This window comes from Ammospiza nelsoni, chromosome 22, assembly GCF_027579445.1.
Source record: "Ammospiza nelsoni isolate bAmmNel1 chromosome 22, bAmmNel1.pri, whole genome shotgun sequence".
Taxonomy (NCBI): domain Eukaryota; kingdom Metazoa; phylum Chordata; class Aves; order Passeriformes; family Passerellidae; genus Ammospiza; species Ammospiza nelsoni.
This window is the reverse complement of record NC_080654.1, coordinates 5,741,561-5,754,224: the sequence shown is the minus strand read 5'-3', so window position 1 is coordinate 5,754,224 and position 12,664 is coordinate 5,741,561. Positions and strand designations below refer to the sequence as shown.

At 46.5% G+C, this 12,664-nt stretch overlaps 1 protein-coding gene across 3 annotated transcripts in view; it reads right to left on the bottom strand.

Annotated features, from left to right (window-relative positions):
- The window catches only part of SPEN (spen family transcriptional repressor), a 65,260-nt gene that overhangs the window by 51,421 nt on the left and 1,175 nt on the right, over positions 1–12,664 (bottom strand). The window contains exon 1 of one of the 3 annotated variants that reach the window (XM_059487694.1): positions 1,177–1,293. The exons of the other annotated variants lie outside the window; for them this stretch is intronic. The gene's annotated coding sequence lies outside the window, so the exon portion shown is untranslated. Of the gene's footprint in view, positions 1–1,176; positions 1,294–12,664 lie in introns of those variants that run through there. 3 annotated transcript variants of the gene reach the window in all.

The following is a 12,664-nucleotide window of genomic DNA, read 5'->3' as shown; positions in this document are numbered from 1 at the left end:
CCCGGGGATCGGCACCTCGGCTTTCCAGCTCTAATAAACCAGCTCAGCTCGGCTGCTCACTCTGAACACTCTTCCTGCACAGTCCCTGCTGCTCCCAAAATCATTCTAAACAAAGCATGGGCTACGAGAATGCCAGCCAGTAACTGTGTAGTGAGTAAACCTTACTGTTTAGTTGCAATGTTCTATAAACTGATTAGGATCTTTACAGGAAGATCTGTACATGATAAGAAGAGGTGGGTTGAAGTGAGGGAGATTTTTAATATAAACCAAGTTCCACCTTAAATCACAGTATTCTCCTATTTCTCTTGCTGTGCTTCCCACAGGTTTGTGAAGACCTTTCATACCCAACTGTCTTCATCACTGCAGAGTTCTGCAGGTCAGCTACATTCCAGCCAAAGAAACTTCACTCCATTTTCATTTAGAAGCTGGTGCCGTGCTCCATTCCACATACTACTAAATGCAACAGACACTGCAGGACCCAAAATAACACAGGAGCTTTTTCTGTGTTTCTGCACCACCCATTACAAGCATGATTTGACAAGCTGCTCCAACACAGCAGAACATCCCAGTGTTTTGTATTCATTCAGGTTCCCTTTGACTGCAGTCAGGTATCTTTAGCCATCTGAAAAGCTTGGCTGATTTTGCTGTGCCACACTCAAACTCCTTCCTCCTCTGTGATTATATAACCCCAGCAAGCCCCAGCCTGCATTATTCAGTAAAACGCTCGCACAGCTTGAAGCTTTCCTTGGCCAATCACATTCCTCTGGCTTTGTTGTTATTTCATAACAAAATAATGTGTCCTGAAATAATACTTCACCAGATGTTTGTGCCTCTTCTCCTTACTCCTGACACCAAATCAGTCCAAATACCCCACACTAGAGGTACTGTAGCCCTGGACAAAGCAGGTTTGCTCTAGGTACAGGGAAATCCAGGATGTGCAGCTACTAAACCACCATAAAGCAAAATGCCATCACCCTCCATGGGGGTTTTTTATCCAGGCTAAAGGGTGTCTGTTTAGTCCATGAACATCAGTTCTAGGATCTTCTACTATCATGGATGGTCATTTCACAGCCTGAGAGACTTGGCCCACCACAACAGCACGTGCAGCCACTTCCCAGACACAGAATACACAAAATAACACAGCAAACAGCAGCACCAACCACACTGGGATCTTACCAGCAGCAGGACACCGAGCCACAGAGACAGCTATCCTGCAGAAATCCCGTTGGAGTTGAGCACCAGCCTCCAGTACCACCAGCTCCCAGCAGGAATCGCACAGTGAGCGTCTCCCGCCCGCACCGCTCACAAAAGGTGTTTAATATTCACCACTGAGAGAGTTCCTGAGCCAGCAACACAAAGGGAACTTGTGTCTCTACACGGGCGTTTGCAAAGATTACGGCACTACAACTGATCTCAATGAGGGCAGTGATACAATAAATGAAATACACAGCAGTTCCAACACACTTATCCTAAGGAAATGACATTCCACCATCTTCCAAGATTCATATGCATTATAGCCACCTGCTTTATTGTTATAAAATTTATATATACACTTATATTTTTTTTTAGAAAGGCAATTTCATATGTAGAGTGATATAAGGTGGTATTTCACCATCTTCAGACCTGAGCAGCACACGTCTTTGGAATTAAACTGTGCCTCAAGTAATGCAGAGCATTACTCAAAATCTGACAGTATCATCACATGCCTGGCATGGAAGGAGACTTGAGGACTGAGAGACACAGAAAAATCAAGACATCTAAACAAAAACCACTCAAAATTGACTGTTTCATAAATGACTGCACTGACTGTTTCATAAATACAGTAACTAAAGTGCAGCAGACACCAAAATCAGGGACAGACCATTGAGAAGAGTGTGCACAGGACTGGGATGAAAATCATTCCAATTCACTGAGATAGATCTTGACAGAAACAAGCAGAATTCTACCATCCTGGAAAACTACACTTAATTTTAAATCTAATAAATGTGAGGAACTGTCACCTGTTGAGCTACAATCATTTCACTTGGTAGGCCTGCCTGGGCCAGCAGCTGCACTCAGGGCAGACCAGGAGCAGTATTTACTATGGACAACTCCATGCCAAGCCCTGGTTGGCTCCCTCACCAATTGTGTCCTTCACACACCCCACAAACCTCCCAGACTGCTTCCTTTCTGCTATGTTTCCAGCAGACATGTGGTAGGCTTAAGTCCCCCACAAGAACAAGAGTGATCATGAGACTTCTCCCAGCTGCTTACAGAATATTTCATCTGTCTCTTCAGATGAAACTGGTGTCCTGGCTGGGTGGTTTAGAACAGACTCCTGTTCTATTATATTTGCCTTGTTAGCCTTCCCACCATTCTTTCCCATAAACACTGAACCCTGTCACCACTATCATTAACCTCTAGACAATCCAAACACTTCCTGACACACAGGGCTACCCCACCACCTCTCCTTCCTTGCCAATTCCTTTTGAAGAAGTCATAGCCATTCACTGCAGAACTCCAGTAGTGTCAGCCATCCCCACCATGATTCCATAATGGCAACTCACACCATCATCTCCTGCTGTGCAATGGTTTCCAGCTCCTCCTGTTTCTCACCCGTGCTGAGGGCACTGGTGCAGATAATTGCTGTGTCTATAAAGACAAAACACAGCAAGGGGCTGGGACAGCACTCCAGACCATCACAAGTAGGAAAGCTCATCCATGAGTGATAAATCCAGGAGATGTGCAGCTTTGAAATCCTTCACCTTCCCAGTGCCAAGCAAAATAAAAGCTCCTTGTGTCACAAGAAGCTCTGGTTTTTGAGCCACACCAAGAGCAGCCCTTGTGACAACAATGATTCAGAAACATGCCCTAATTACCAAGCTCCCATCATTTTCTAGATTACAATCTGAGATGCTTTAAAACCTGCTTAGAGTGATCTTTATTGGCTCTGTGACCTTTGGGGGGAGAAAAACAATGTTCTTCAGGGCATTCTCTGCAGCACTTCTTCTAGTAATAAAGATCTTCAGGGAAACATCAAAATCCAGGAACAGAAACAATCACCCAGGTTACAGAGTTCAGCCAGACAATCCTGGGATGAATTCTGAGCACAACTCTCATACTTCTACGCTCCTGCTCCAACACCCAAACCACTCAAACCCAGACCCCTCTGGACTTTGCAGCTCCCTCTGGCCCCCAGCAGCACTCAATGGGAAATCTCCCAGCTCCTGACTACAAACAGGGGTTTTGTTAATGAGATACAGCACGTGTTCCTGCCACGCACAGAAAACAGCCAGGGCTTTGTCTGCACTCGTAATCCCTCCCTAAGAGATGACAAAGTAGGAAATTAAAAAGCTAGCATAGGCACATTCACTGATACTCCTGATACTTCTGGTATTTAGGAGCAAAACGCTCAACAGATCAGACAGTGCAGAGATAAAGCCATGCTGGAACAAGTGCTCACCTCTTTCTTTACAGCTCAGCCAAATGTTCCATTTTAAGACCCCCAATAAGAGTGATTCCTAATGAAGACATTTTATTTATGTCTTTACTGCAAAGTGACCTTCTGGATACTGCTGAAATATTAATATACAAATGGAATTGTTATGTACTGTAGAGGGAAGAAACAGAATTAAACCTGGTTTTTCACAGCTCCCAGTTTTGGTAGCAAGGATTTCATCCAAGAGTCAACACACCAAGAAATTTTTCCCCATGACAACCAGTTCTGCCACAGATCAGCTGTTGCAGCCAACACACATCAGGTCACATCTGAATATAGGTGCATCCATTCCTTAAAACACAAACCAGCTCCACTGCAAGACCCCCAGGACACGGAACAGCCCCAAGGAGGAGTCCCAGCAACCTTTCAAACCAGGGCGAAGAGGAGGGCGGGGGAGCTGAAGCCATGCTTTGGACATGGGGATTACACGAAGCTGGATGAATAAAAACGCCTCTCAGCACTCCATGCAACATCTCACTGGGCTACATTTAACATCCTCCCCACCCCTGTCAGCAGTTCCGCTGCCGGCAGCACAGGAGAACCCAGCATTGCATCAGCCCAGCCAGAGCTCCACCGTGCTGGAGTGAAGGGCTTGACACAACATCAGCCACCTACAGCTGCCAGACACGGCACAACCACCTCAGCTAGCCAGGACAAAGTCTCTTACTAAGGCACTTTTCCTAGTTGTTTCTTTGGAACAATCAAGGAAAAGCACAGAAGCACCCATAGCTTATTGGTATATATATTATTTAAAAGAAAAAAAAAAATCAAAGCAGCTTTGTGAGCAGAACTAATGAAGACTCATTTCTTACGGATGCATGTCTTGAGGTCGAATTCTCTGGCGTCCAATAACTGCCAGTTCCCACTGCAGCTTTTCCCACGGTCAGGAACACCTCTCTCCCATGTGGATTCTTTAATGTCTAATAAGGGCTGTGCTCTCACTGCAGCTTTTCTCTCCATGGGGTCGCTAATCAGGTCTCTCTCCTCTATTAAAACCGCTTGTTTTCACAAAACTCAAAGGAACGTCATGTCTCTGAGACTGAATATCCCCTTCGCCCTCAGGTTTAGCTGATACTGGCAAATGGGTTCAAAATTGATTAGGGAAGATATATATATATACACATGGCAGCAATACTTCGGTCTTGCTCTCCAAGCAGATCACAATAAATGCCACTATTTGTAGAAGCACAGAAAGGTTACAGAAATATGTAGGAACTCTGCATGTTCAGCTGTGTTGTCTCAAGCACAACGAGCTGTGATTCTTTATCCCCAACCTACACAGATGCGCACCGTCACGTTCCTACACGCCAGGCACAGCCGCCAAATTCCATCTCCAGGCCATTTTTTTCCTTCCAGCTTAAAGCATAATCTGCAGATTTGCTTCAAAAACACCAGTGGTGATAGCCTACGTTCAACACTTTCTGCAGGGGAATTGCTCAAGCCTGTTCTTTTGCGTGACTGATTTTAGGATTTGTTTGGATTTGATGTTAAGAATGCGCAGCATTGCAACTGTAGGGGAATCTCTTGATTAATCGAGTTTTTTTTATTCTTACACGAAAGGGTAATTCCCCATCTCACTTTTGCTTCTCCAAGCCCTGCTTTGCATGTATTCAGCAGCAGATGGAGGAAAATGCAGAGTCACAACATTATGGTCTCCCTGCCACGCTGCAGAACGCTTGAGATGTGGATCATCTTGAAGTTTGGAAGTCTTGGTCCCACTGGTACAGACTTCTCCAGCAACAGACATTTACAGCCTCTTCTCCAAGGTTTTGTAGGCTTTCCAGAAAATGGTACTTCAGAAGAAAAAAAAATATTTATCTGTCTGCAGTCCCTGAGACCACCTCAAGTGATGGAACTCCCCTCCCCCCTCAAACTTCAACTGGGTTTGAACTAGTGACTGGCATCAGTTCAGCCCACGGGTTTGACAACTTGAAATTCATTTCTGACAGAAATCAGCCATGGATCCAAGGACTCTCAGTCAAATCCCCAATCACAAAAGCTCACCAATGCTAAGAGGTTATGATCTTGACACCAGAGAGGAAATGCAGCCAGTTCCCAGCCAGTCCAGCCACTCCCGCTCTGCCACACCAGCCAGTCACCAAACACAGATGTGCAAATGTTAATTCGTTGTTTCATGACTCACCGCTTCCATCGCCCTGGAGAAAGTGCTTGTCCCTGTGACTAAACCAACTGGCAGCACAGTCCTTGGCGTGAGCCAGGTGTCAGCCCAAGGAAAATAATATTCCCCACTGACAAGCGCCCGGCAAGAGCCTGGCACACTCGGGTGTGTTTAGTCTGCAGTGACTACCTGCGCTCCAGGCACTTTCTCCACAGGAGAGAGCCTGGGACTTTCCAGAGCTGAGCTCCTGAACCAGCCAGACTTTAATGGTTTTCCTTCTAGTGCAACTCAAAGTCGAGGTTTTGCAAAGCTGAGCTGGAAACTGGAGTTTCATGGCAACAACAGGCGAGGTTTCACACCTTGGTTTCATGAGCTGACTTAAAGGAGGCCTCCCCACACCAAAGACTTTAGCAGAGCTGTATCTGGAGGTGAACATGTACTACCAGACCAAAGGGCTCCTCCTGGGCTTCAAGGATACACCAATACCACTGCTGGGAAAGCTGCTCCCTCATGCTATGCTGTTCCAAGTGATGAACTTCACCTTTAAGCTGCAAAATCAGACTGACACAAGCCAGGCAAGAGCATTAACTGCAGCCAACCCAGGGGCTGTAAACTCTGAAAGGATGCAGAGGAAGAGATGCTTCCTGAGCTCAACTGCTGCCAAAAATGGTGTATCTCACCATACCCACAACCAGCCTTATCATCTACAACATCAATCTTGAAGCCACTTCTATTTTTCAAATGTGGCAAAGATTCTCTGCTGCTAATTCTTCTAATAAGTTTTTTCAGAGTTAAGAAAAAGACCCAAGGTTTACCGAGACTTTGATTACAAGGCAGTGACTGTGCTGGCCATTGGATGTTTGGATACATCTCCAGCTGCCTTCCTAAGAGCAGCATCTCACAGATCCCATGAAATGAAATCAGATGTTGATTACATATACAAGGGAGATACTCATCCACTCTGAGCTTTTATTCCCCTCACAGAAAGAATGCTAATGAGGCCGGAAGGCTTCTTTCCCCTCCAAAGATGACTTCTTTAAACATACAACTTGGCAATTTATTTTTCTTATTCTGCCCTATTAACTATTACAGGTCACCCGCAGCTGCCACAGAGAGCCTAAAGAGGGGCATTTAAAGGAGCCTCTGTGATCTCTCTGGCAGCCATCACTGCTAATGAGGACGGGAGGCATTCACCCGGCAGCAGCAGCAGATGGAGCGCGGCGCGGAGCTTTGTGCCGTGCGGAAGCCGTGAACACCTCGGCGAGGACACAGGGAAAGCTGTGACAGGAACACCAAGTTACTCTCAATGAATCCCATGGATGGCAAACACAAGCAGGTCAGTTTTCTTCCTGGAGAAAAACTGTAGGTGATTCACTACTTGCTTAATAAAATCATTTACAGTCTGGCTGTTCTTTGTGGTGAGCTGAAAGATGGTTTCAAATCCAGCTCTGACTGGGTACCTGACCACCTTCATGACAGGAACTTGGTCTGAACACAGCTCTCACTTCCCACCACACTGGGAATAATAAAAGACATGGAAACTCCTCCATTTGGACAGAGGAACACATACAGGTCAGAACTACCTCACCAGCAGTATCCAACAGACAGCCCTGCAGATCATCCATTCACCCTCCTTCTGGACACATCTGGATTTCTCTGGCTTCTCAGTGGAGAGATGAGAGCGCTCTCAGGACATTGTGATCAGATGTGGAAGCTCCAGATTCAAAGTGTGCTTATACAAAAAAAGCCCTTTCAGTTTTAAGTTGTTGAGCCTGATTAAAAAGGGGAAGAGAAAGGAAGCTAAAAAAGCTCCCTTTTGTTCTTAAAAATGTCCGAGCCTCTAACCAGAACACGGTTGTTGCGAAAGACTGCTGCTCTCCTCCCACCATCAGTTTGAGCAGAAAACTGATGTTCCTTTCACATCCAGACTCTGCTCCTTCTCACTCCCAACATCTGCACCTCACACAAGGCACAGACACACAAACTCTAGTCCAGAGCCAGCCACACACCAACAGCTACAGAATGCATTTCCAAAAAATCCATCCCAGGAAGGACGTTGTTTCACCAAATTCAAGGGTGCTGCCTTCAATCTTTCCTGCTGACAGGCCCTGGGATATATCTGGTGTATTTATAAAAAGCCTGGAACAATGTTTGTTCTTTTACTGGAGGATGTTATCTTCACACTGCAGGATTTTACAGACTGCAGGAGATGATTACAGCAGGTTAAACAGTAACTACTGAAATGCACAAACCACGGCACTTGCTGTGTTTTACTCGTGGTCCAGGAGCCTTCATCACCTCTGAATGTGCTGCTGCAGGACAGTGGTGGAGATGGGTTTCAGGAGATCTGAGCTGCCATTACTCCCCAAGCAGAAAGGTGAAACCTCCAAATAACTGTGTGTACAATCACCAGGTGGGAAACACTGCTGACTTGTAGCCTGGGCGATGAAAAAAGCAACTTCTGTCTGATTTTCATTAACTGTCCAAGGAATCTTCAGAACACCACAAAATCTTGAGAAAAGGAAAGCAGCAAGGCTGGCACTGTGAATTTCCATCCTCAGGCTCCTGTTCCTCCCACAAGATTCCTAAATCAGCATGCCAAAGATGCAGCTCAGAATCTTATTATGGAGAGCAATAATTTTTCTAGTTTATTCCACAATTCATTGTTTAGGAATGTTTGTCCTTGCAGTCTTTGGTTTCAGGGCGTTCTCAGACCTCAGCAAGTTCAATGAACTTAATCAAAAACACAAGTGAAATATCTCACTGCTTCTTATTTTTGGTAGCTACAAATCCAGAGTGTATCCAACCCAGCAGCAGCTCCACAACTCACACCCAACTGCAACTCTCCCAAAACCTTCAGCAGCCTAAAAGCAGCCAGGAGGGGTGACCCTCAGTACACATCCTCAGAGAACAGTTTTGGTGTTTGTTATTTCTCAGGTGCCTCTTCACACTTCACATGCAAAAGGGCACCTCCTCCTCTTCCTCAGAACCCAACAGCAGCGTGAAACCACCACAACAGCAAGACAAGCTGCAGCTGTGACACATCAGCTCACAAAAACAAAGCTCCTGAGGAGCCCCAGGTCTACCCTGACTCATCACCTCATCCAGTATCTGCCTTCCACTCATTTGGTTATTTACTTCCTTTTTTATGGAAAGGCAGTGAGTGCCTCTCTGCCCTCAGCAAAGACAAGGTCCTAATTTTGGACACACCTTAAGACGTCAGTAAGGTCATTTGCCAGGGAACCTGGCATGACTTTCAGGCCTGTGAAAAGCAAGGAGGAATAAAAAAACAGTAAACAAGGCTATCACAAAGTGAATTTAAGCCTTTATTCATCTCCTGCTCTGACCTGATGAATGGATTTAATACCTTTGTATGCCTCACTGGACTGGTAAGTTCTCAACATGTGAATCTTTCTTCTTGTACTCTGCAGGGATTATTTTACTGTTGTACTAAATGAATTTACACTAAGGGCAAGAAATACCAAAAGCCAACATGGCTCTTGAACAGCTCAACAACAGAAGCTGCTGATACAAATAATCACAACTAAACACAGCCTGGACCTTTGAAGAAACTTCAGAGAAGAAACAATGCCAGTCAGGCTCAGCAGATGACAGAATTTTGTGACCAAGTGTCATCAACTTATCTTTCTACCACAGCTCAGCACATAAAACCACTTAATAGAAGCTTAGTCCAAATCTACACTCTTCGTGGCTTTTCATTAAGTTTTTTTGAAATAATCACCCAGGCTGAGTCCAGAGGGTGGAACCACCACCAGAGCCAGCAGCACCATCACCCCAATGAGCCACCTGACTGACCAAGGAGCCCACACTCCATGTGAGGCTGACGCTCACTGGAACCCACCAAAAGGACTCATGGACTCCCCTTCTGAGTCTGGGCAATTATTTCAATCCCCCTGCCCCAGTCTCCCAACCAAACATCCTACTTTGCTCTCTGGATTACGTTACTGGAAGTGTTTGTAAAACCAGCACCAACGAGTTCTGATGCTGCCCGTGATTCCAGACATCACTCCAGTAAAACACAGGTGTAAACTGTACCCTCCCCTCCTTCACAGCTCCAGGCTGGGAAAGGCAGCACCTCATCTGTGAAAATGCCTAAAGTGACACAAACAGAGTGACAAAACAGAATAGTTCTGTGGCCTTACTTCTGTATTTTCCTACAATAAAAAATACACCTGGATAGAGATCTGTATGGCTGAGCTGAGTTAGGACAACCATCTCAAGTTATCCAAGGACTTGCTGATCAGTGATCACCAAAAAATGCCAGGGAACATATTTAAGAGCTTTGCTAGAAAACCAGGAGCACTGTTCCTTCTGACTCAAGCCAGTTCCTGTGGAAAGGCACTGCAAGACCTGCAGGTGCCTGATGTGAGTTTTTCCTCCAAATGTTCAACACCAGTAGTGGCTGTCACCATTCTCCCCAGGTCACCAGAGCTACCAAAATTCCCTTATACCACCTCAGTCCTGCACCAGAGCCACCAAAATTCCCCTACACCACCTCAGTCCACAGCAGTGACACAGAGCAGAAGGCACAGATTCCACTCTCCCAGGCCAAAATAAAACTCCAAGCCATCAAGACAAAACATTTCCTCACAAACTGACCAAATATTCTCCAGGAATTATTGCAAACAGACACTCGCTGTCACGGCAGGTTTTCTGCAGTTATGTTTAAAATGCCTTTAACCACTTCTCCAGGAGGCATCCAAAGCATCTCCTGTGAGACAGACACTGGAACACAGCAAAGCTAAACAAAGCCCACTTCCCACTCCAAAAAAACCCTTAAAAGTTATTTATTTTCTCCAAGATTGCCCTGATCTGCAGTGTATTCCACTGATTTTCAAGGAGCACTTTTGTTTCCTGAAACCCAGGGTTCCTCCTGGACTTGGTTGCCACTGTGAATGTCTTAATTCTCCCCCAGCACAGGAGATTGCACACAACAGTCACATGGTCCATCATTAAGAGGCTTTTACTCCTCTTTGCCCTTTAAAACACCAGTAAATGGACAAAGCCACGTTCTTTCAGATAACTGGAAGAAAACATAGGGAGGAAAAAAAACCATGGAAGGGCAGCACTTGTGTTGGGGACAACTGTTACTATATTTAGTCGCCTTGTTCTGCAAGCTGCTGAGCATCTGTTTCAGGGACAGGGAACGACGGGTTTTTTCCAGCATTAATTAGGTGAACCCAAACCACTGCTCCCACCACTTCCCCAAGCTCACATCTCCCAGATCATAACTCGGATTTGCTACTTATTCCACCTGAACAGTGGATCTCCAATCCTGGCACTGGCTGTGTTTCTATTTCAGGGTGCCTTAATAGCTCAGCTGAAAGGAAATACAGAGCACTGGGTTTTGAAAAGGGAGTATTTGGGTAAGAAACTGAAAAACAATGTCGATGTATTTAAATGCATGGAGAATCTCTCCTTTGCAACCTCCTTTAATACCAAGGAAAGATTTTTAAAAGGCTTCTGAGGAGAAAAACAGCACTGCTCATGTAAGCCAGTGCTTCTTGAGACCAGCTTCAGTATTCTCTAATTTGAGAGAAGAATTCACAGCAGGGAGTGTTATTTCCATTCACCTCAGTAAACTACACAAACCAATCAGGAGCATTTGGGGAAAAAGAATAAAAACATGTATTTCTTCGAAATTCTTAATTGATCTCTTTATAGAATTCCTTGTGAGGCTGCAAATCCCAGCAAGGTTCCCACAGCCGGTGGCTAAGTGAAGGGGGGGAGGAGAGGCAGCAAACCCTCCATACTCCTGCCGAGCTGCAAGTTTTAGGAGTTTTCCCTGAATTTTTGCCTCTTTGGAAACAAGATGGTTGTTTCTCAAACAGGCACCATGCAACAGCCCAGCCAGCGGGCTTCCATCTGGCAAGGACAGTATTTCCCCAGCCCAGGGGAAAAACAAACACTCAATGAGCCGCTCGGAGGCTCGGGGGGATGGTGAGGCGATTCCCGGCCGAGGTTTGGGGCGCTTTTCCCCCAGAGCTCGCCCCGCTCCCGTGGCTCCCATGGCTCAGCCTCCTCCTTCGCCCTATTCCCAGGCTGGGGGATGGGTGGGAACCGGGCTCTGCCAAGCCCCGCTCCCTCCCAAAAGACTTTCCCTCCCGATACAGCGTCCTTTCCAAAGAGAGAACCTTCCCCTTGCCCCCTCCAGGGCCGGGCAGCCGCTTTTCCCTTCCCTTCGCTGTGCGAGGAGAATCCCCCCGTGCTGTGAGCGCCTTGCGCAGCGCCTGTCCCTTCCCCCAGGCGAGCACGGGCATACAAAGGAAGCCTCGCTCCATTGTCCACCTACAGCACCTACACACCGAGCCTCGCTCGGCCCCTCGCCCCTTTTCCAGCCACAAATATCCCGGTGGGTGCATCCCAGCAGCATTCGGAGGCGGCGTTGTCATTGCCTCCCCCTGCTTTGGTACCTGCAGCCAAAGGGCTGGAGCGCGTTTTAACTGTTTGCTGCCGTGGGATCAGCCCCGTCCAACCACACAAACCCCAGGGAGAAATAGCCTGGCTACAAAGCTCCCTCCCAAACCTCCGATCGCGATTTGCCGAGGTAAAAACAACCAAAAAAAGGTAATGAATTCAGCGCCTGCCATTTTTCCCATCCATCTCCAAGCAACAGTACCATGGCAACTTTTTCCCTCCTTTAATACATCTTATAAAAGGAGGAGGACTGGACAAAATAAAACCGAGGAATGTCAGATTTGCACCGTGGAGCGCCTGTTCCCTCAGCTAGTTATGGCTGGAATTAACCAAATAACTCCAGAGCGAGCCTTTTCCCCCCAAAACCTGGCTTTGTAAACAGCACTGGATCACGTAACCAGGACTTGAGGGACACGACAAACCACCCTGAATACACATCCACCATCCCGCGCCTTCACCGAGAGGCGAATTCTTGGCTCAGGGGGATAACAAAGGTGAAAAAAGGTGAAGCTTGATTAAAACAGGGCCATTTCAGAGCGATGAGGATGCAGAGATGGGGTTTGGCTGCTGCAGCAGCTGAGGCCAGGAGGATGGAGGGGGATGCGAGACCCCCAGTCCTTCCATCCACA